At 45.4% G+C, this 20986-nt stretch overlaps 1 protein-coding gene across 1 annotated transcript in view; it reads left to right on the forward strand.

Moving 5' to 3' along the window:
* LOC147709894 (uncharacterized) overlaps window positions 1–20986 on the forward strand; it is a 162732-nt gene that overhangs the window by 134173 nt on the left and 7573 nt on the right. The window lies entirely within an intron of this gene.

Genomic DNA, 20986 nt, shown 5'->3' on the forward strand with positions numbered 1-20986 from the left:
ATGATCTGAGTTGCATTGGCACTGCTCCCACTCTTATTCGAATCTGGTGGTCTGGACATCCTGCTAGGTCCCCTCCTATGGGTGGGACCCAGGAAGGGGGTGGATACACCCCTTTCATTTGATCCAGGCCGCGCTGGGACTGGGGCTGGGATGCCCCAGAACCGGTTTGGCCGGATTATGCAAGGGGCAGCCTTGTGCTCCCCAGGCAGTGTCTGGTTTCTTTGAAACCTTCCTGCTACAATCCACTATCTCCTGTCTGGGGTGGTTTGACACCGCCCTGCGACAGGAAACCCTTTGTCCAGGCCACCATTTGCTGAGTTTTGGTCAGCAGCAGGAGGCCAGACCCGTGTCTGTGGCAGAGGCATCCATTTTGTGGATCTGAGGCTCTTTTAAAATCAACCGCGTTTCAGTAAAGTAACATGTCTTCTCCCTCTAGAAGGGTGGAATGCTACCCCCGTCGCCAGAACTGGCGAGGGGGTAGTATTCCAATTCGTATGACACCTTACACGACATGTTTTGATAAAGCCAAACCAAAGTTGACATATAACCGCGAGGATTATAATGCACTTAATAGTATATGGTTTGGCATTATCCCGGAAGAGCTAAGGGAATTGGTCCCGACAGCTGCAGACAGGCTCAGCTCATGCTAGAGCACCATCTCACATTAAACCACGCACTCTGCCTTCAGGATTGTTAAGGCCTGCCATAGGAGTGGCTCACAGGTTTATATGTGTCCAGATAGGTTTAGATATAGGCATACTATATCTAAGCAAGGGGTGATTACACCACCTTGCCCCAGCTGAGTGATCAGCCAGTTGTATCAATTTTAGATAGCCAGCCAGGGGTGGCAAAAGATATGCTGCCGCCCCTGGTAGGCCTTGGATGCACCTTTGCCCTGGGCACCTATAGTGCTCTGTACAGGGGCTGATAAGATGACCCAAGCCAATCTAGTTATGCACCTAGGGTACATGGAATCCATTTTACAGAGAGAGCAGATAGCCTGGGGCCCTGATTAGCAGGGAACCAGGCCAACTAAGTCGAAAACCAGCTAAACACAGGCAAATAAATCTGGGGTAACCATAGTCAGGTAGCCACCTTCCTACACAACGCCCCCCCCCCCCCCCCCCAACGAAAGGAGATATGGCTATCCTTGGCCAGGTAAGCCTATATTGCCTGAGTGTCCATATAAGGAAGTACCTGCACTAGCATGGGTACCCCCTGTCTCATGGTCCACTAAGCAGTCCCTCACCCTAGGGGTATTAGAGGGTCTCCACCATAGGGAATCACTACCTTGGGTGTGTTTATGCAAAGTTAAAGGCTGGTTTGGATATGGAGTATTGAAGTGAGGCTCCACTAATTTAGGGCTCAACTTCCTCCAATTATCTTCCACCATGTGTGCCTTTCTTTCTTCAACTGAGTTGCACTGAGCTCTCAGGGTCAACCTCTGGCTACCTAAAGCTGGAGGCTGGGTCCCTCTGTTTGGCTTGCTGGAGGGACAGTTCAGGTTTGGGCCCTTTGGGTCCCAGGTTTGGCTGTGCCCAACAGAATCCATCTGTGGGAGGTCCCTAACTGTTTTTAAGGGGGCTCCCTCAGGAGTTTTTTAACTTTTCACCATACTAGGGCTACTAGTTTTAGTGCCCCTAATCTGTTTATGGGGGTGCTTTATTTGACAGGGGCCCCTCTGGGTCTCACTGTCCTTCTTGTCCTCTGCAGCCCTGGGCTGACTAAGGCCTGACCTCCTATGCAGATGACACTCAATTGGTCCTCGCAGTTAAAAATGACGGTCCCAAAATAGCAAACACCTTTAACCAAGGTATGTTGGCTATCGGAAGTTGGATGGCGGAAAATTGCCTGAAATTGAACTCTGATAAGTCAGAGGTGGTAATTTTTGGTAACTTATCCCCGCAATGGTCCCCCCTTTGGTGGCCATCATCTATGGGCCAACCCCCGGACCCAACAAAAAAAGTGAGGAATTTGGGAGTCCTTTTCGACGACCATCTAAATTTTATGCCACATGCCAACCAAATTTCTTCCTCAGCCTTCCATAAGCTGCGGCTTATAAAAAAAATCCTGCCTTTCCTGCCAGTAAGTGCCGGCAAAACACTGGTTAGTTCCCTTGTTTTGTCGACCCTAGATTACTGTAATGCACTGTTTCTGGGTGCCCAGGAGAGAGTGCTCTGGAAAATGCAGGCCATTCAGAATGCTGCGGCTAGGCTTTTAGGGCGTATTCCCAAACATCACTCGGCTGCATCCACTATAAGACAGTTGCACTGGCTGCCAGTGAGAAAAAGAGTCATGTTTAAGTCCCTCTGCCTGGTTTACAAGGCTCTGAAAAACGTGGGACCGGCGTTCTTTGTCCAAAACCTTATTCCTTACCGTCCCTCAAGAATGCTACGCTCATCCTCCCAGCATGACTTAGTGGTACCCCGAACCAAACTCGTTTCTTGGGGGGACAGAAGGTTCATGGTAGCTGCACCCAAATTATGGAATACCCTCCCTGAATCAATCAGAACTAGCCCTTCCCTCTGGACATTCCGCAAGCAACTGAAAACGTGGCTCTTTAACCAATGAACTCCTGTCCGATGAGGCTTAACACACTGCAGCAACTTCAGCGCCGAGATGCCCAAGGGCCTTTGTTCGCGCTTTATAAATGTTTTATAAAATAAAATAAAATAAAGGCAAGGTAGAGAGGGGCAGGTTACCTGCTCCAGACTGGGTCCCACCTGAGAAGGGTCCACTGTCATCAGAGGCTCTGTCAGGCCAGGCTTAACAACCTCTGGGGCAGTTCCTTCATCAGGGGTAAGATCAGTTCCCTGAGGAGGCTGATCCTGTCCTAATGTCTGGTGAGGGGAAGATTTCTCTTCCTCCTCCATGCTCTCAGTTTGGGTGGAGTGATCCATCATTTCAGGCTTCACAACAACCGTATCAGTTTGAGTTTGGGCTGTGGCCATCACAGCCCCACCAACCTTTTCAGGAGGAGACTCAGTTTGGGTTTCTGATGTTAACATAACAGCCTTGCTATTCTGTTTTGGAAGAACTTCTGTTAAAGATGGGGCAGAGAGTTGCTCAGCCCTACCAACCTTTTCAGGAAGGACATCTTGGGTTGGGGCTGTAGCTATTACAGCCCCACTAACCTTTCCATTGGAGTTTACCATTCTAGAATGGATTTCCTGTTCAACCTCAGCCCAGGCTGAGATTTCTAAAACATTACCCAGTAGACAGTCTACAGGCAAGTTTGGTGACACTGCCACTCTCTTTGGGCCAGTGACACCACCCCAGCTGAGACTTACTACTACCAGGGGATGATTTGTTTGGATTCCATCAATGTTTGTTACCTGGTATGTGGCACCAGGTAAAAGTTGCTTTGAGGGGACAATACAGTCAGCCACCATGGTGATGCTAGCCCCTGTGTCTCTAAATGCTTCAACTTTCAAACCATTGATGATGGGTTCTTGTCTATATTTGCTCAAGGTATTTGGGCAATCAGAGAAGTTGGCAAACCCCATGCCAGTCTCATAAACAAGATCATTGGGTGATGGGGACCTGGATAGGCCAGGGTCCTCCTGGGCTCCAAAAGTAAACCCACCCAGATTCCTGGGGGTGCTCCCACTTGCTGGGGGATTACTGCGGACAGTACCAGGAGGTGTTGGAGCTGGCTTTGGAGGTATATTCTCTTTATTGCCATTCTTGGGACAACAGCTGTCTGTTTTGTAATGCCCAACCTGTTTACGGGTATGACAATAAGGTTTCTTCTGAGTTGATGAAGTGTCTTGGGACCCACCCCCATTCTTGAAGTTTTGGGGCCCTGGGGAAGTCTTTTCCTTACTTTTATCCCCACCCTTATCTTGAGGCTTGGTAGACTCCTTCTGGTTACTGTCCTGATTCTTAGGCCTAATCCTGGTTCTGACCCATTTATCTGCCCTCTTTCCCAATTCGTGTGGAGAGGTCAAATCTGAGTCCACCAGGTGCTGGTGTAAGAGCTGGTTCTGACAATTACTTAGGATCTGCTCCCTCATAATCAAATTATACAATCCTGTGAAGTCATGTACTTTGCTGCCATTTAGCCAACCCTCCAGAGCCTTAGTTGCACAATCAACAAAATCAGTCCAGTCCTGAGTCTGTGTCTTCTGGGTGTCTCTGAACTTTAACCTGTACTGTTCAGTGGTTAAGCCAAACCCATCTATTAGAACACTCTTCAGGACTTTGTAATTGTTGGCATCCTCATGTCTGACAGTGAGGAGCCTATCTCTCCCTTTCTCTGAAAAGGAGTACCAATCGATTGCTGCCCACTGTTCCTCAGAAACCTGCTGTACCATGCAGGCTCTCTCCAGAGCAGTCATCCATTTGTGGATGTCATCCCCTTCCTTGTAGGGGGGCACAACCTTTGTCAGGTTTCTACTATCATAGGACCTGGGTTTCTCTTTAGGAATATTGCTGCCACCAGTGGAATCTAATCCACACAACTTTCTTTCTCTTGCTAAAGCAAGTTTAGCTTGAGCCAAGGCTACCTCTTCCCTCTCTATCTGGAGTTGGACAGCCCTCATCCTGGCCCTATGCTCTTTCCTCTGGGGGGAAGTCATTCCCCTTTGAGATTCTCTTGAGACACTAGAAACATGAGAGGCTCCTGATGAAGATCTCCTCCTTCTATTGCCTGGGAGAATTATGTTATGGGATCTGGGGAGGTGCTGGCCCTCTCGACTCCCATGTAGGTCCAAGTTGGCCTGGTTAAGCCTGCCAACCTGTTCCTGGGTCACCCTCTGATCCTGATTCTCAGGCTCCTCTACATCTGAGCCTTCTTCCTCCTCTTCCTCCTCCTCTTCTTCTGGAAGAATCTCATTCTCAGGGGAATTCTGTCCCTCTCCTGACTCTAAGGGAGCCTGACTCACCTTATCTAAGTCATCCTTTTCCAGGATAGCTATCAGGGAAGGAATGGTAGGACCTCTGCCCTTTTTTAGCCCCCTTGCTGTGCACAAGGCACCCAAGTCTGTGTGGCTAAGGTTGTCATGTCTGGAAGTTGCCTTGATGGGGTCAACTATCACAGGGGTAGAACCTGAGGCTCCTCCTGTGTCAGACATGGCTGCTAGTGAGGTGTAAGTGGTGCACTTACCTACACTAAGTGTTTTCCTACTGTACCTTGCTAGTGAGTTGTAGTCAGGGTGTTCTAATCCCTTTAATCTACAACTACTAAGTTCAGTAGAACTTAATATGCTAAGCTTTTGATTTATATGTACCTAAGGTACTTGATGTGATCTTTCAATTTGATATAAAGATTGCAATGGTAAAACAAACAGCAAGCTCAAATCCGCACCGCTGCGCACCAATGTGAGAAGTTGGCCTGATATGTGGTGTTTCCAATTCTGGAACCGCCTTGTATCAGTCCAAACAATCCCTTATGGTGTCTGGTTGTAAGTCAACCTTGTTAGACAAGCTATCCTAGGGGTAGCATGGACTAAGCAGCCTTAAAGGCTTAACTTAAGAGGTCGTGTTAAGCGAGCTGTTTTACCACATACAATCCTGTAATATCAAATGAAAGGACACCACACAAGTATATATTATAAAAATATATGTCTTTATTTCTAAATTAATCCCCAGCACTCTTTATGAGCAAATGGGCACAAGCGTTAAATCAAAAGCACAGTATAACATACAAAGTTGCACAATTATGGATGAGGGCGGGTGGCCACTCAAACCATATACTAAAAAAATGGTATAAGAGATACCAATCGAACAGTGGTTAGGCCAAGGGCCTAGAGAATTGCTGGGAGCAGTCAGGACTAGCAATGCTGAAGTCGGGAGAAGCCCGCAGGACTCGGGTGCAGCACGTAAAGTGCGGCTTGCACCAATGCAATGTCAATGGTGCATAAAAGTTACACAAAGTTAGTTTAAAGATACTTCCGCTAAACCTAGAGGAACAAAACTTAAGACACAGACCCTAGAGGTGTGTACCAACGTGGGCACACCGGCGTTGCAATGTTACCTCACCCACAGGAAGTGGGTGCACAGGGTCGAAGTGGCGTCGGGTTTTGACACGCAGGTTCTTGGTGCTTGGAGCTGGAGAAGCTGCAGGCGATGGGAAGCAGAAATGTCCGGTGTGATCCAAGGGTGGATCGAAGTCGAGATGAATCTGAAAGCAGAGGGGACAGAGTCTGGGTCACTCAGCAGTGACCAGGGTGGAACCAGGACGGCACCAGGCAATGTCGGGTGCAATCAGATGGTTGTCGAGAGGCTTCTCTCCGCTGTCACGTGGGCTCTGGGGCATCTGCGATGTCCAGGAGCAGGTCACGATCTGTCCCACGCAGGCTCTCGCCGTCAGCACCGTCGGCTTCAAGATTGCAGCAAACAGCACTTGGCAAAAGCAATCCACGCGGAACCGGGAGATTGCTTCTCACTCAGTCCAGGAGGGTCAGAGTGGGGGCTCCTTTTCACAGGAGCTGGTGCAGATCTGGAGCAACCAGAAAAGCAAGTTGGTTGTGGGTTTTCGTCGGCACAGGGGCCACAAGCCAGCTGGCAAGTGAGCGGGCCAACGCGTCGAGCCAACACAAGCAGAAGGGCCCCACGCAGCACTCGTCGAGTGTGGAGGGGGTAGCTTTGGTGCAAGTGTAGGTCTGGGTTGGGGCTTCTCAAACCCCGGTGTACAGCTTCGAGGGTCACTCGTGGGCTGCACGGTCAGCGTCTCGTGGTCTTTTCAAGATGGCGTGCCCCACGCTTCCGGTCGCCTCCACGGGTCTCAGCTCTGCAGGGACTGTGGATCAGGCTGGAGGAAGGCAGGCAAGCTTGATCTCGTCGATCTCTGTCGCTCGAGTTCCGGCGGGAACTGCAACAAAGCAAGGGTCGAGGTGCTGGATGGTACCTGTTTGCACAGGGTGGTCACTCCTTGACCACAAGGGAGATTCTTCAGTCTTCTACGTTGAGTAGTATGTCGAAGGGTCCAGAATTCGTTTCTTATGTTTCTTCAGGATGATCTGAGTTGCATTGGCACTGCTCCCACTCTTATTCGAATCTGGTGGGCTGGACATCCTGCTAGGTCCCCTCCTATGGGTGGGACCCAGGAAGGGGGTGGATACACCCCTTTCCTTTGATCCAGGCCGCGCTGGGACTGGGGCTGGGATGCCCCAGAACCGGTTTGGCCGGATTATGCAAGGGGCAGCCTTGTGCTCCCCAGGCAGTGTCTGGTTTCTTTGAAACCTCCCTGCTACAATCCACTATCTCCTGTCTGGGGTGGTTTGACACCGCCCTGCGACAGGAAACCCTTTGTCCAGGCCACCATTTGCTGAGTTTCGGTCAGCAGCAGGAGGCCAGACCCGTGTCTGTGGCAGAGGCATCCATTTTGTGGATCTGAGGCTCTTTTAAAATCAACCGCGTTTCAGTAAAGTAACATGTCTTCTCCCTCTAGAAGGGTGGAATGCTACCCCCGTCGCCAGAACTGGCGAGGGGGTAGTATTCCAATTCGTATGACACCTTACACAACATGTTTTGATAAAGCCAAACCAAAGTTGACATATAACCGCGAGGATTATAATGCACTTAATAGTATATGGTTTGGCATTATCCCGGAACAGCTAAGGGAATTGGTCCCGACAGCTGCAGACAGGCTCAGCTCATGCTAGAGCACCATCTCACATTAAACCATGCACTCTGCCTTCAGGATTGTTAAGGCCTGCCATAGGGGCTCACAGGTTTATATGTGTCCAGATAGGTTTAGATATAGGCATACTATATCTAAGCAAGGGGTGATTACACCACCTTGCCCCAGCTGAGTGTTCAGCCAGTTGTGTCAATTTTAGATAGCCAGCCAGGGGTGGCAAAAGATATGCTGCCGCCCCTGGAAGGCCTTGGATGCACCTATGTCCTGGGCACCTATAGTGCTCTGTACAGGGGCTGATAAGGTGACCCAAGCCAATCTAGTTATGCACCTAGGGTACATGGAATCCTTTTTACAGAGAGAGCAGATAGCCTGGGGCCCTGATTAGCAGGGAACCAGGCCAACTAAGTCGAAAACCAGCTAAACACAGGCAAAACAATCAGGGGTAACCATAGTCAGGTAGCCACCTTCCTACACAGATCTGTCGGCGACCCTGGATGATACCAACAGCCATTCTCCAAAAGTCGGTGGCTTGGGTCTAAGCAACCTTTTGTACACCGATGACCTTGTCCTTTTTAGCCTCACTAGGGTTGGCCTACAAAGGCTCCTTGATAAACTGCATGACTATACGACTATTAACCAATTAGAGGTCAACTTAAAAAAAACGCAAGTCGTTCCTTTTGGTAAGAACCGACACACAGGTGGTGCTTTGTCATTCAACAACATAAGCCTCGTAACAGGCCAGTCGTATAAATATCTAGGCGTCCACCTGGATTCTAAATACAATTTTAGAAAGCAGCGTAACGAGATTGCAGTCAAAGCAATAACCCTTGCGGTATCACTAGGCAAGCTTGCAAAAAATCTCTCAGGCCCAACTCTATTGCCTCTTTTGGAGGTGATGAGAGCAAAAATTGGCCCAACTCTATCGTATGGCATAGAGTCATTTGGGGGGAAAATGAATACAGCCTTGAACCAGCACACAACCAAAATTTATAAAAAGGTTCTACAGCTGCCAAAATCCGCATCTGCTGCACAGATAAGACTGGAGATGGGGCTGATAAACTACGATGCCTCCAACATCGGGGCATAACTTAATCTCTGTCAAAAACTAAGACAAGCGGACCCCAATACATTAGAATCCCTAGTCTGGCTAGAAATAACCCAGAAACCCCCAGGTGGAACATACGGCCTTCTCTTTAAAGACGCCATTCAGCAAATGTCAGCAAGTGATTTGTGGGCCCTGAATCCTAGTCAGACAGCATTCAAAATAGGGATCAAAAAGGGTGTGAGAATGAGATCAAGTAACGCCGACAAAGCACTCTTTCTGAAACGCAGTCACGCCTGGGCTCTTGTAAACTCTTATAGACGGCTAGCCCCCGCCTCCTATCTAGCCTGAAGTGTGGCTCAAGTGGTTGGAGCGGCAGACCCTGATGCAGAGGTCTGGCCCGGACCAGGGTTCAATTCCCCGCCTCGGCGGGACTTGGGCTCAAATTCCCCCAGACCTGACAATTCTCGCCTCGGTGCCTATTCCAATCATGGAGTCCCACTCTGCAACTCTGGGCAATAGCTTGCTTAATCTCCACGACGGCCCCGCGCAGCGGGATGCCTGGCTTTCACCTTGGGGATGCCCAGTAATGGGTTATCTAACAGGGGAATACCAGGACGGGTTCCCTAAGCAAGTGCTTAGAAACCGGTCGGTGATACAGCGCTATATAAATGAACTACATTTACATTTACATTTACATAATCACTCCACCTAAAACGCAGCCTTATCGCCATTAGAATGGGCGACTGGCGATTCCTGAAAGATTTACCCTCCTGGGGACGCACCGCAGAAGATTTAACTTGTAGAGGGTGTGGCAAAACAGGTGAAACTATGTCGCATGTGATCTGCCTCTGCCCAGCTATTAATTCAGAACGCAGGCGGAGACTCAAACCAGAATGGAATAGGCTGGGTGCCAGGACTTGCAGGCAAGCTATCATGGTAGCTTTGAATCCGGAAAATACATCCCTAAACATAAGACTTATAAACTTCATTCTGCAAGCATACCGTCATTTCAATCAAAAGAGGCCCTGTTAAAGTGTCCCTCCCACTTTCCAACTCTTAGGGAGGTTAAAATAAACGATCTGTAGCCTCAGGAATGTCGGTTGCTTCCTAAAAGCTGGATATCATCGATGCCGAGTATAACATAAAAGGGTGGAAGAGATGACTTTTTTCCCTGTACATCATGCTTCAAGCTATTCTATTTTATTTAAAGAGGCTTAAGAGAAGACAATTTCTGTTTTTATAATGACTGTTAACTGACCATGTTTTTATTCTTCTCTGATTTTTGTATCTTATTTATTGATACACAATGTGAATTTTGTAACCTTCTTTTAAAGATATATGTGCTATATCTAAATAAAGATAATTGATACAGACAACTGTGCCTTTAACCTCGTCCAAAGAGACGTATGACCTGCAAGTTTCAAGGACAGCGGCAGAGATACATACCCTATTATCGACAAATTGCCCGTGTATTTCGTAGAAATGTTAAGCCAAATCTTAAACATATCAGATACCAGTGGCATCACACATGTATTTAAGACAATTTTTTCGGGACTGCTAACACCCTTCGAAGCAGTTCTTGGCATCTTCCCGAATTTTGTGCATTTCCTATTCGACGGCCTGCCTCTTATTTTGGGACTCGTAGCAGGAATTTTATTTTTGTTCCTTCTGCTCCGATATGGCAAGCCAAGTCACAGACAAAACTCTGGCTACGATGGAAGAAACGATCCTAGCAATACGATACCGAGAACGTATCAGTAAAGTCCTCGGATTGGCCCGGCTAAGAGATCTGAATACTACCTGGTTTCTTTCATTCAGACCAATTTGGCAAAATTGCATCTTACCTGTGCTTCGATGTCTGCTATGCGGAGAAGAATGCGTGTTGGACGTCTGTCTTACACTACCATCAGCAGTACCAATGGATATCGATGCTTTGCTTTGGCTGGTAACGACTCATGCAACGTGTTGTCCCCAGCGCCTACCTATTCTGATGACTGCATTGGTTGAGACTTCACCATTACGATTAGGTGGCGGTGAAGTATGAGATGAAAGCGGCACCACACAGGTACAACCTTCTATAAACATTGCTGATCCTGACATCGATCATAGCAATGCATCGCACATATGCCCTATTTCCACCTTTTCTGAGTTGGCCCAACTTTCACCTACTGTTGTAGATGAATTTTTTGCCGGCCTATCTGAAGTAATGTTCTCTCCTAACAACAAGAATAATATTTGAAGCGAGCACACAGCGTTCCCTGAACTCTGAATTCGGCCTTCAGTTTGGATAAACAGAACTCTAAAAAAGATTGGAACCATTTTTTTTCTCTCCCTTCCGAGAGCGAAATAATTTTTTCCCAACTTCCAAAATATTTACTTTTTTTGGGCACATGGTACTCTGCTTAAAGTAGAACTATTCTTAGAGAGCAGAGCTTCTATTTTTAGAGACTCTAGAGACAATATTTTGAATCCGCCTCTAGTAGATGTACAATCTTGTTTAAATATGTGATGAAATGGTCTCGGCCTTCTCTTCTGTATTAAGAGCCGTTTCATAAATGTAAATTTCGTGATTCATTCAGTGAAGATTATAAAGCTTTGAAAAAATATTTTATCTGAATGATACCACTGCTTGAAAGCGTACAGTATAATACTCATTTTCGTGTATCTATACCATTTCAAATGCATTTTATGTATTTTGGGGTGGGCAGGAAAACACATGCATACTTATATGTTTATATATTGCTAAGTATTTAGTAATGATGGACATTATACGGGGAGTGGGTATTGTGAATGTATCTAGGACCTTAATTAAATATTCCCGATTCATGCCCCTATATGGTTATAATAAATCATGTCCTTATAAAGGCATAAGAATCATATCCATATTTAGTCATAGCCCATGCAGTCCAAATACGGAAAGGCTACTTCCCTAGACTCCTAGAAAGTACAACGCGTTCTTTAAACAAACCAAACCTCCAGCAGCCCGGGAATCCCCCTGCTTCTGTTTTGATTTGTCCTAGAACTCCTGAGAGTCCTGAAAGAACTGCCAGTTCTTAGTGACAGTTCTTAGTGACGTCTTATGTCCAACCTTACGTCAAACACGGCACCTTCCAGGTATAAATATACCAACACTTGCCTTAAGCAACACCCGGTGGTTTGGAGCTGAGAGGCTATCTACTTATCCAGAGCCCAGCTGATGCGAGTGCCGAAGGAAGCCGTCCCTCCCATTTGACGCACTGAGAAAGACGCTGTCTTTTTCTCCTACCGAGAAAATCCAGCTCCAGTGTTTCCAGTCACCCTTGCGGGTTACTGGGAGATCGAGTCCTGAGAACGAGATACAAGACCTCCTTCATTCTAAAACCAAGGTACGGAGCTGATTAGATCCTTAGAGAATTCTTGATTCAGATTCTTGACAAAAACGAACTTGACTTAAAACTCCCTTACTCCTTCCCACGTATAGGCTTAGGTCAGGTACACCGGGGTAGGCGTATTTAGAAACATCAGTTGAGTACGTTTAGTCAACTTTTATCATTGTATGTAATTGTATATATTTTATACATTTTAAAGTATCATATGGCTCAGAAACCATATCAATGCTTTTACAGTATTATTTCATAATACTCCTTTTACTGTACGCACTTTACTTTGTAATAAATATTGCAATTGTGGCAATTCATTACTCTTGCATGAGAAAGAAGACTGCTCAATAAATAACACATTTTATTGAAAACGCCTGTCTCTCTATTTCTCTGCACTCTGGTGAAACTAAGCATGCACAATTGACTGAGTGAAATAGCTATCTATTGTTTTCACACGACTCTCGAGATATACTCCTTTTTCTGGGGGAACAATGTTGTCATGTTACATGGATGTCAGAAGCTAATCCCTTCTTGTCTAAATCAGGGAAGTTAAATCCTCCCTTTTCATTCGAGAAAGTTTCTAGTGACCTCTGAGCTAGCTGGCACACACAATTAAGTCTAACATAGTCAGATGACCTCAGTCCTACGTCTAAACTACTGTTTATGTTATTCCAATGCGCAGAGCCTATTGGGAATATAGGAACTACACTACACCCTCATGGACAAGAGTGAAACTACTGACTTCATCCTCCTAGACATCTATGTGGCCTTTGACAGCGTATCTCACCACACCCTCATCCTTGGCCTCCACCAGATGGGCATCCAAGGAGAGGCCCTCAAATGGATCACCTCCTTTTTCCCTTGAAGAACCCAAATCATCCATCTCCCACCCTTCGCCTCTGCTCCAAAAAACATGATCTGCGGAATCCCCCAAGGTTCCTCCCTCTGCTCCACCCTGTTCAACACTTACATGGCCCACCGAGTCACCTTGGTCAAATCCCACAACATGAACATCATATTCTATGCGGACAATACCCAACTTATCCCATCCCTCTCCTCGGACCCTGCCATCATCAAGTCAACTTCCAGAGGTGTATGCCAAATGTAGTCAGCTGGATGCAGAACAAATGCCTGAAACTGAAAACATATAAAACTGAAGTACTCATCTTTGGGAGCTCTGCCTCCTCCTGGGATCACACCTCCTGGCCCACTGAAGTAGTCCCACCTCCCGAGCCCACATAGAATGTGAAAAACCCAGGCGTTATTCTCGACATCAACTTTTCCATGAAAAGACAGGGGAACACCGTCACCTCAGTAGGCTTCTACATCCTCTGGATGTTGAAGAAAATCTTCAAATAACTCCCGCAGACACCTGGAGCACCATCACCCAGACCCTTGTCACCAGCTGCCTGGACTATGACAATGCCCTATGTCCAAAACAAGCTCCAAACTATACAGAATGCTGCAGTAAGACTCGTTCTAGACCTTCCAAGACAACCCCACATGTCCCCCCACCTCAGAGCTCTATACTGGCTCCCCATCACCAAATGCTGCCTCTTTAAACTCCCAACCCACACCTACAAAGCCCTCCACAACAAGGGCCCAGCTTACCTCAACCAGAGGGTATACTTCTATCAGACTTCTCCGCTCCTCCTCCCTCCTCCTCGCCCCCCCCCCCCCCCCCATCCACAGAGACTACGGCTGCTCCTTCTCCCACCCAAAATCTGGAATTACTTTTCCTTGAACCTCTGATCGGCGACAGCCCTATTAGAATTCAGAAGTCTAATGACCTAGCTGTTTAACAAATAGCCCGGAGCAGTGAAAAACCACCTCCCCAGTGCCTAGAGACCCTCACTGGTGATAAGTTGCGCGCTATAAATCCATATTGATTGATTGATTGATTGACTGCAAGGGAAGGTTCGATAGAGCAGAGGCAGCTGGGAGGTTGGTGGAGATGTACGTGGCTGTTGAGCTTGATGGGGCCTATGTTGTGTAGTGTTTTGTATGTGTGTGTGAGGAGTTTGCACTAAGCACATTTGTGTCTAGGTAGCCATTGTAATTCCTTGAGATGTGGGAGTGGTGAAGTAGGTTGAGGTTTAGTCTTGCTGCTGTAGTTTGGATGCTTTGGAGCCTGTTTGTGATCTTTTCCGTGATTCATACGTGGAGTGTGTTGATGTGGTCAAGTCTGCTGGTTATCAGGGCCTGTGTGACTGTTTGTTTATAGTATTCTCTGGTAGCCACTTAAAGATGTTTGCAGCATCCTCAGTATGTGGAAACCGGTGCAGTCACTATATTTACTTGGACTATCATGTCAGGTTTGTTGTCTAAAATTATTCTTAAGTTCCTAAAATTATCGTTGGATGTAGGGTAGAACCGAGGTCTTCCTGCCACCAGCTGGAGTCCCAAGCAGAGATTCTCTTTCCAAAGAGCACCACTTAATTTTTCTCTGAGTTGAGCTTGAGGGAGTTGTATCTCATCCTGGTGGCTACTGTGTTCATGCAGGGGTAAAGTTTTTTTCTCTCGGATTCTTGTCCTACAGGGACCACATGAGTTGGGTGTTGTCTATGTTGGAAAGGTTGTTGATGGCATGCAATCTGATGAGGTTGACCAGTGGGGTAATGTAGATGTTAAATAAGGTTAGACTGGAGATGATCCGTGGGGGACTTCACAGATGAGGTTCTTGGATTCCACTGTATATGGTGGCATGCTGTCTTTTTTGTTCTTCCTGTAAGGAAGGAGCAGGTCCAGTTGAGGGTATGTACTTGGAGGACTATTTCATGTAGTCTTCTGATCAGGGTGAACTGAGAGACCGCATCAAAGGCGGCTGTGAAGTCAAGTAGAATGAGAGTCGCTGTTTCTCCTCAGTTCAGGATCATTCTGATGTAGCCTGTTGCGATGAGGGCGTTCTCTGTTCTCTAATTGGGCTGGAAACCGGATTATGTGGTGTGTAGGAGCTAGTGGGTGTGTATTGAGATAGAGTGCGAGTTGCTTGCCAATGTCTTACTCCAGGACCTTGCCTGGTAGAGTAGTATTGAGAAAAAGTTGTAGTTTGCTATCTGTTGGGGTCTGCTGAAGGCTTCTTTGTCTGTGTTTACTGCTGCATGTTTCCTGCCCTGGGGGAACGTGGCAGTGGTGATGGAGATGCTCAGGATGCAGTGAGTACTTTCCTGATTGGGGAGGCACCCATATTGTAGAAGTGGTGGGGGGAAGTGGTCCGGTGGAGCCCCAGAGTGGATAGTCCCCATGATTTTGGCTGGTTCTTCCACTGGTAACTGATTTGCAAAGGGAAAGTTGTGTTGTAAGAAACTGGGTTATATGTTGAGGGGGGTGAAAGCCCCACTCAATCACAATGCTTGTCAGGGTGAACCAAACATGTCACTAAATTAACCTGTGCTTAACTCTCAGGTAGCTTGGCACAAAGCTGTCGAGCTTAACTTAGAGGCATTGTAAAATATTTATGCAGCACACTGACAGTAATAAAGTAAACCACAAGAAAAATCCCAAACCAATTTAGATAAATAAATTAATAAATTGATCAAGACTTCATTATTTCTTTTCTATGAAGAGGAGTGCACTCTGATGGTAGCCATGGGCAGACGCTTTTTGGGACTCCATCTAGCAGGGCTCAGGCAGTTCTAGTTGAGGGTCCAGCTGCAACAGGTCAGCTGGGCATTTACAATGAGGCCTTTGGAGCATTTTGGGTTCCAGGAGGTCAGCCAACTCACCCTTGGAGTCACTCAGGTTAGCCTGGGATGAAGGGAGCAGGTCCAGACTTTATTCTCGGAGAGCAAGGTAGGCCTCAACAGAAGGACAGTTTTCTGGGGGACAAGCCAGTCCTTCTTCTGTAATCTCAGCAGGTCCAGGAGTGTATTGAAGTATGGCTCAAGAAGTCCAATATTTATACCTGGCACCAGCCTTAGTGTTGTCCCCTCGCCCCCTCCACAATATCCTACCCCACAACCAGGTCTGGAAATGTCTTCCCTTTCCCAGTCAATGCTCTAAGAGGTCTGGGGTAACAAATAGCTGGTGTGAGTGTCCTTTGTGTGCGCTGTAGGAAGATTCTTTGAAGGGGGATGAAACACAGCTCCCCCGAGCCACCCTAACAGTTTGGCCCATCCTATTAACAACTAGGCTCCTTTTGTGTCTCTGTCTGACATGATTCAATACACAAACCACAATAGCAAAGCTATTCCTGGTCCTTGATACAGGATGCTGTTAAAAGGCATAAATGATTAGGCAAAATAGCAAGCTTTCTAAAAGTGGTATTTTTAGAATTGTGACTTAAAATACACCTTAATCATTGAAGAGGATTTTCAATTACTTTTATTTTTAATTTAAACAGCAGATCTCTGTCTGCATCCCAATCCAAAGTTAGCGCTTATTAAATGTAATAAGGTAACCCCGTGTTTTCAATTGGAGCAATAGCCCTTACAACAGTTAAAAATGACTTTAACTTACATCTCTTCCTTTTTAAATACAATGCGCCCTGCCCTATAAGCCCCTAGAGGCTTATTTTTATTAACGCCAAAAGTTTAGTCCCGGCAAAAGATTTATTTTACAACAAGTTAGTTCACCTCAGGTGAACGAAAACCAAAACGCTCAACTTTATGCCAGAGGTCTTCAATGATAATCATTATTATTTTCTTTTTGTCGATATACAAAATCTTCAAGTTAAATTAGTCATAATTCTTGCACTGTTGTGCACAATTTTTTCAAAACATGTTGAATTTAGACTTCTGATACAAATGTTGCTCCAAGCTTGCAGATTAATATTGATGCCATTGCAATACAAAAAACTGATAATTAACATTTTTGACGTGTGACCCAATGCATTTAGGGTGCAACACCCTTTGTCAGGAGTAAATACGAATAAAGAAAACAGAATTGAGAAGAACATCATAGAAGTCAGGTCAGGTATCACACATTTTTTCTAAAAGATTTATTTTGCCAGGTCGAAATAGCAGTTTGCAGTTTAAAACTGCAATATAGGCTACAGTGGGAGCCTTGAGGCATGTTTTAAAGGCCAACTTTTGTGGATGATACAAGGGGTGCTGCAGGCCCATGAGTCGCATTTAATTTACAGGCCCGAGGTACACGCAATACCATTTTAAAATGGACTTGCAGGTAAATTAGAACATTAGAATTTTGAGAGTTCCATTGGAGACAATGAAGGAGCTCGGGGTTTGTAATGGGTGGTGTAGTCCTTTTGCCCCACCTTCCCAATGTTTTTGTGTTTGTTTATCCCTTTTTAATTTATACCATTCTATCCTTAGTGGGTTTAATGCTCCAATAGCCCAATATACTAGTTGTTCAAGGCTCTCTCCCTCACCTGCAGCTCAGGCCTATAACTCTGGTCCTGGGTCTTTAACAATCAGTATAGCCCTCAGCAGCGGGCCATAAAGCTATATTAGATGTGCCAATTAGGTGTAAGCCAATTCTACCTTGTTTCAAGGAGTTTGCTCACTCACGTTAGCGCAGTGGTAATGAACACAGAGTCCTAACGCCAACAAAATGAATCCCGCAAAAGAGGAAGGGCAAAGCCAAAAGGTTTGGGAGGCTACCATGTCAAGGATGGCAAGTCTAACAGGTCTCCTTTTGTCTCCGTCCCCATTGTTACAGGGGTGGGAGCTTTGGAGGGAGTAGGCAACAGTCTAGAGAATCTCCGCCAGCTCTCACTGACGGTTTCCAAAAGGAACCCTTTTTTTTAAGCAGCCCACTTCCTTTAAAGAACTTGAGCTGCTTAAAAAAAACTTTGCCTTTTTCAAATATAATCACAGGGAATGCAGTCTGCTGTCTCTTGAAGGCACCATCCCTGTAATTGCAGTTAATCATAGGGGGTAGCAGATTGTGATCTGCCTAATGAATATTAATTATGCAGCTTGTTTTGCAACTGCCTGTGATTTGTTGGACTGATCTAGTAGTATATAGGTCTGTACGCAAAATAAAATAGGGGTTGCAAAAGGTAAATACATAATAAGCAACCGGGTTTGCTATCACATTTTTATTACAATTGGCTTAGTTTCTGCATTGTTCAGACAATGTGCTTCTCTTGTCAAATCCGAGTGATTTGTTTATTGGATGGTTTGCATGTAATTAAGAAATATGGCAAGCTTTCAAGGAAAAGTTTGGGAAATTGAAACTTTTCCTATATCACAATCCTAACTGAAATCACCCTGTTATTTGTAAAAGTTAAAACAAAAGAAGACCCTTCCAAAACTAAACGCATCATGATGAATAGCCAATAATAAGAATTAACTACCAAAAATAAAACATGCCCCTAACCAAGCTAAAACAGTAGGTTCTTACAACACAAATGCAAGGACACTTAAGTGTCTGAGGAGTAGCACTGAAAAGAGGGGTGACTGTACTGCATGATGTAGTTTTTTTGACATTGTTCCTATGTTCTCTATGGTTCTTTTATAAGTAGCAGCTGAGGAAGAGAATGCATAATGTTAGCCTCTTGTTGTGTGGCATAGAATATTGATGACAGGGGAGCATTGTAGGTATTGGTTTCTATGTGTGCTGGACATGACATGAGGAGCTCAAGGAGGTCAACAGAACCAAAGGCCCCATATGATAAACTTTGAGTAGGGTTCATTGAATGAGTCTGAACACAACAGTGACAGCACATGGAGAACATTAAAGCCAGTCGTGACTATCAGAGACCAGAGGGTGCAGGGGAGCTTGGGAAGAACAATAGAGATTATGTTCACTTTGCAATACTGAGAGGGCAGGTAGGAGGTCAGAGAGACGCTGAAACCAGTGGCCACTATGTGATATCAGAGGGGGCGTGGATCCCAGGGAGACATTCCAGCAAGTGGTGACTTTGTGACACTGGGGAGAGATATTGCAGCCAGTGACGACTTTTTGAGATTAGAGAGTACAGGTGGAGCTCAGGGGGAACCTTAGCAGCAATGGTCCCCTCCCGAAGGTGAGGGTGTGAGTGTGTATTTTTCTTTCCCTCGTAGCCAGGTTCCATCAAAAGGATAATTCCAATTTTGTGACACAAAACAATGATCATCAACGATTTTGAGTGGAAAAAAGTTTTTTACTGGCATCAGCCTCTTTATTATTTAATTTGTGAAGAACCATTCACTTTTTTAGAGAAATGGAACAGCCGACACAGGCGTTAGGGTCCTGAGGTAATCCTGTTTAGTGTCGATCCAGCAAATGGGATTATTTCAGGACCCTTTCGCCTGCACAGATAGGATATGGACTTAAATACATGTTTATGTTGATATTCGTCCTCTCAAGCAAATATGAATGCATATATGAATCCTGTGATCGCATGACTACTGAATACAACAATTAGCCTTGAGAAAGCCCTGGCTAACAATCGCCCAAAGGGCGAAACACGTGTCGGCTGTTCCATTTCTCTAAAAAAGTGAATTATTTGCACAACTGAAATGATAAAGTGTTGATGATCATTGTTTTGTGTCACAAAATTGGAATCATCCTTTTGATTGAACCGGACTACAAGGAAAAGAGAAGCACACGCTCACACTCCCATCTTCATTTAACAAATTTGAGGCTGGAAACGTCCAGAGCCTTGAGCATAGTTAATCTATTACAATAGGAATTAATATCCAGATCCACGTCCTCTGGACCTTCCTTTTTGGCCCCTCCAGAGACTGGGAAAAACAGGGATAGGGCGCTGAGAGCTCAAGATTAAAATGCAAGCCGATGATTACCGTGGGAGACTGGGGCTAGCGTATAAGGAGATTAGGCAAAACCATATGTGTCTGACATTAGGTTGTGAGATCCCTGAGCAAACATTAGAGCCAGTGACACTGGAGAAGGTGTGAGATATCTGGGCAAACATTGGTGCCAGAAATCACCATGTGAAATTAAAGAGATATTTAGTGCCTTGGGGGATCTTAGGGATATGTTTAATGGAAGAAATTGTGAATCCTTTGGATAACATCTAATGAATGTATTCATACAACCTCTGAGAGAAATGGTAAAAGTGAAGAGCATGCAAGGGTAAAGCATGAGACCACTTAAGAAGCGGGCAGCACCAGGGCCAACTTGAAGGGCCAATAATTCACTATCTGTAATCCATTTATACTCATCTGTTTGTATTATTATTTAAATACTATGCTTCTTATGTACTTTAATACATTTAGTTTCCTAACTAAGGCAATATTATAACCTTTATTATGAAACCAGTTATCTGTAGATGTATAAATAAACTATACGGAAAGAGAAGTTTTAGGCATAGTCTAAGTTTCAGTGAAACGCTAGGGGAAAGTCAACCTTTGTGGGCAGTGGTCTCATAATAGGTCCTCCTCTTTTCACTCTAAAATGCACAGCACCTTCTAATATGTCAGTGACTTCACTGATTTGTGAGAATTGTTTCCCTGTGTTGTTGTTCTGCCCTGCGCTTTGCAGGGTATTTTTAAAAATAAGCTACTTCTGTATATTAGTTTATTATTCCTTCCCCAATTACTGCTCTGTTTTTTTCCTCTATATCTCTGTGGTTTTGGGTTTGGTGTCTCAGTGGACTAATGCGTCAATTGCAGGGGCCTGTGTTCGACCTCATGGCCACAGGTTCAAATTCCGGCGGGTCCACTCAGCCCTTCATCTATCTGAGGTCGATAAAAAGAGTACAATTGAGTTGGGTAACAATGAACATCTGTTATTCAGCGCCAAGAGAGCTCTGGGTGAACATGCTCTTTACAAATACACATGTTATGTTATGTTATCTGTGTGCTGCATGTGGCACATAAAGCGGCATATGGGCATACATAAATAAATAGGGTGGGATGTATTGGGGTGAATTTATGGAACACCCCTCATTTCCTTGTACTGTTTTATATGAAATAGCAGAAGGTAGGAATAGTCTCTTTACTTGAGACTTAACCCTATTATGTTTTTGCAAATTCACTGAGCGACATTCCTTCTAATCTTCATTACTTTTATAATTTTTATTAGTATCATGGAGTAGTAAGAGACGTATGTTTCCTAGATGTGAACCTCCTATCTACTTCATGTAGT

The sequence above is a fragment of the Lissotriton vulgaris genome, chromosome 6 (assembly GCF_964263255.1).
Source record: "Lissotriton vulgaris chromosome 6, aLisVul1.2, whole genome shotgun sequence".
NCBI lineage: Eukaryota > Metazoa > Chordata > Amphibia > Caudata > Salamandridae > Lissotriton > Lissotriton vulgaris.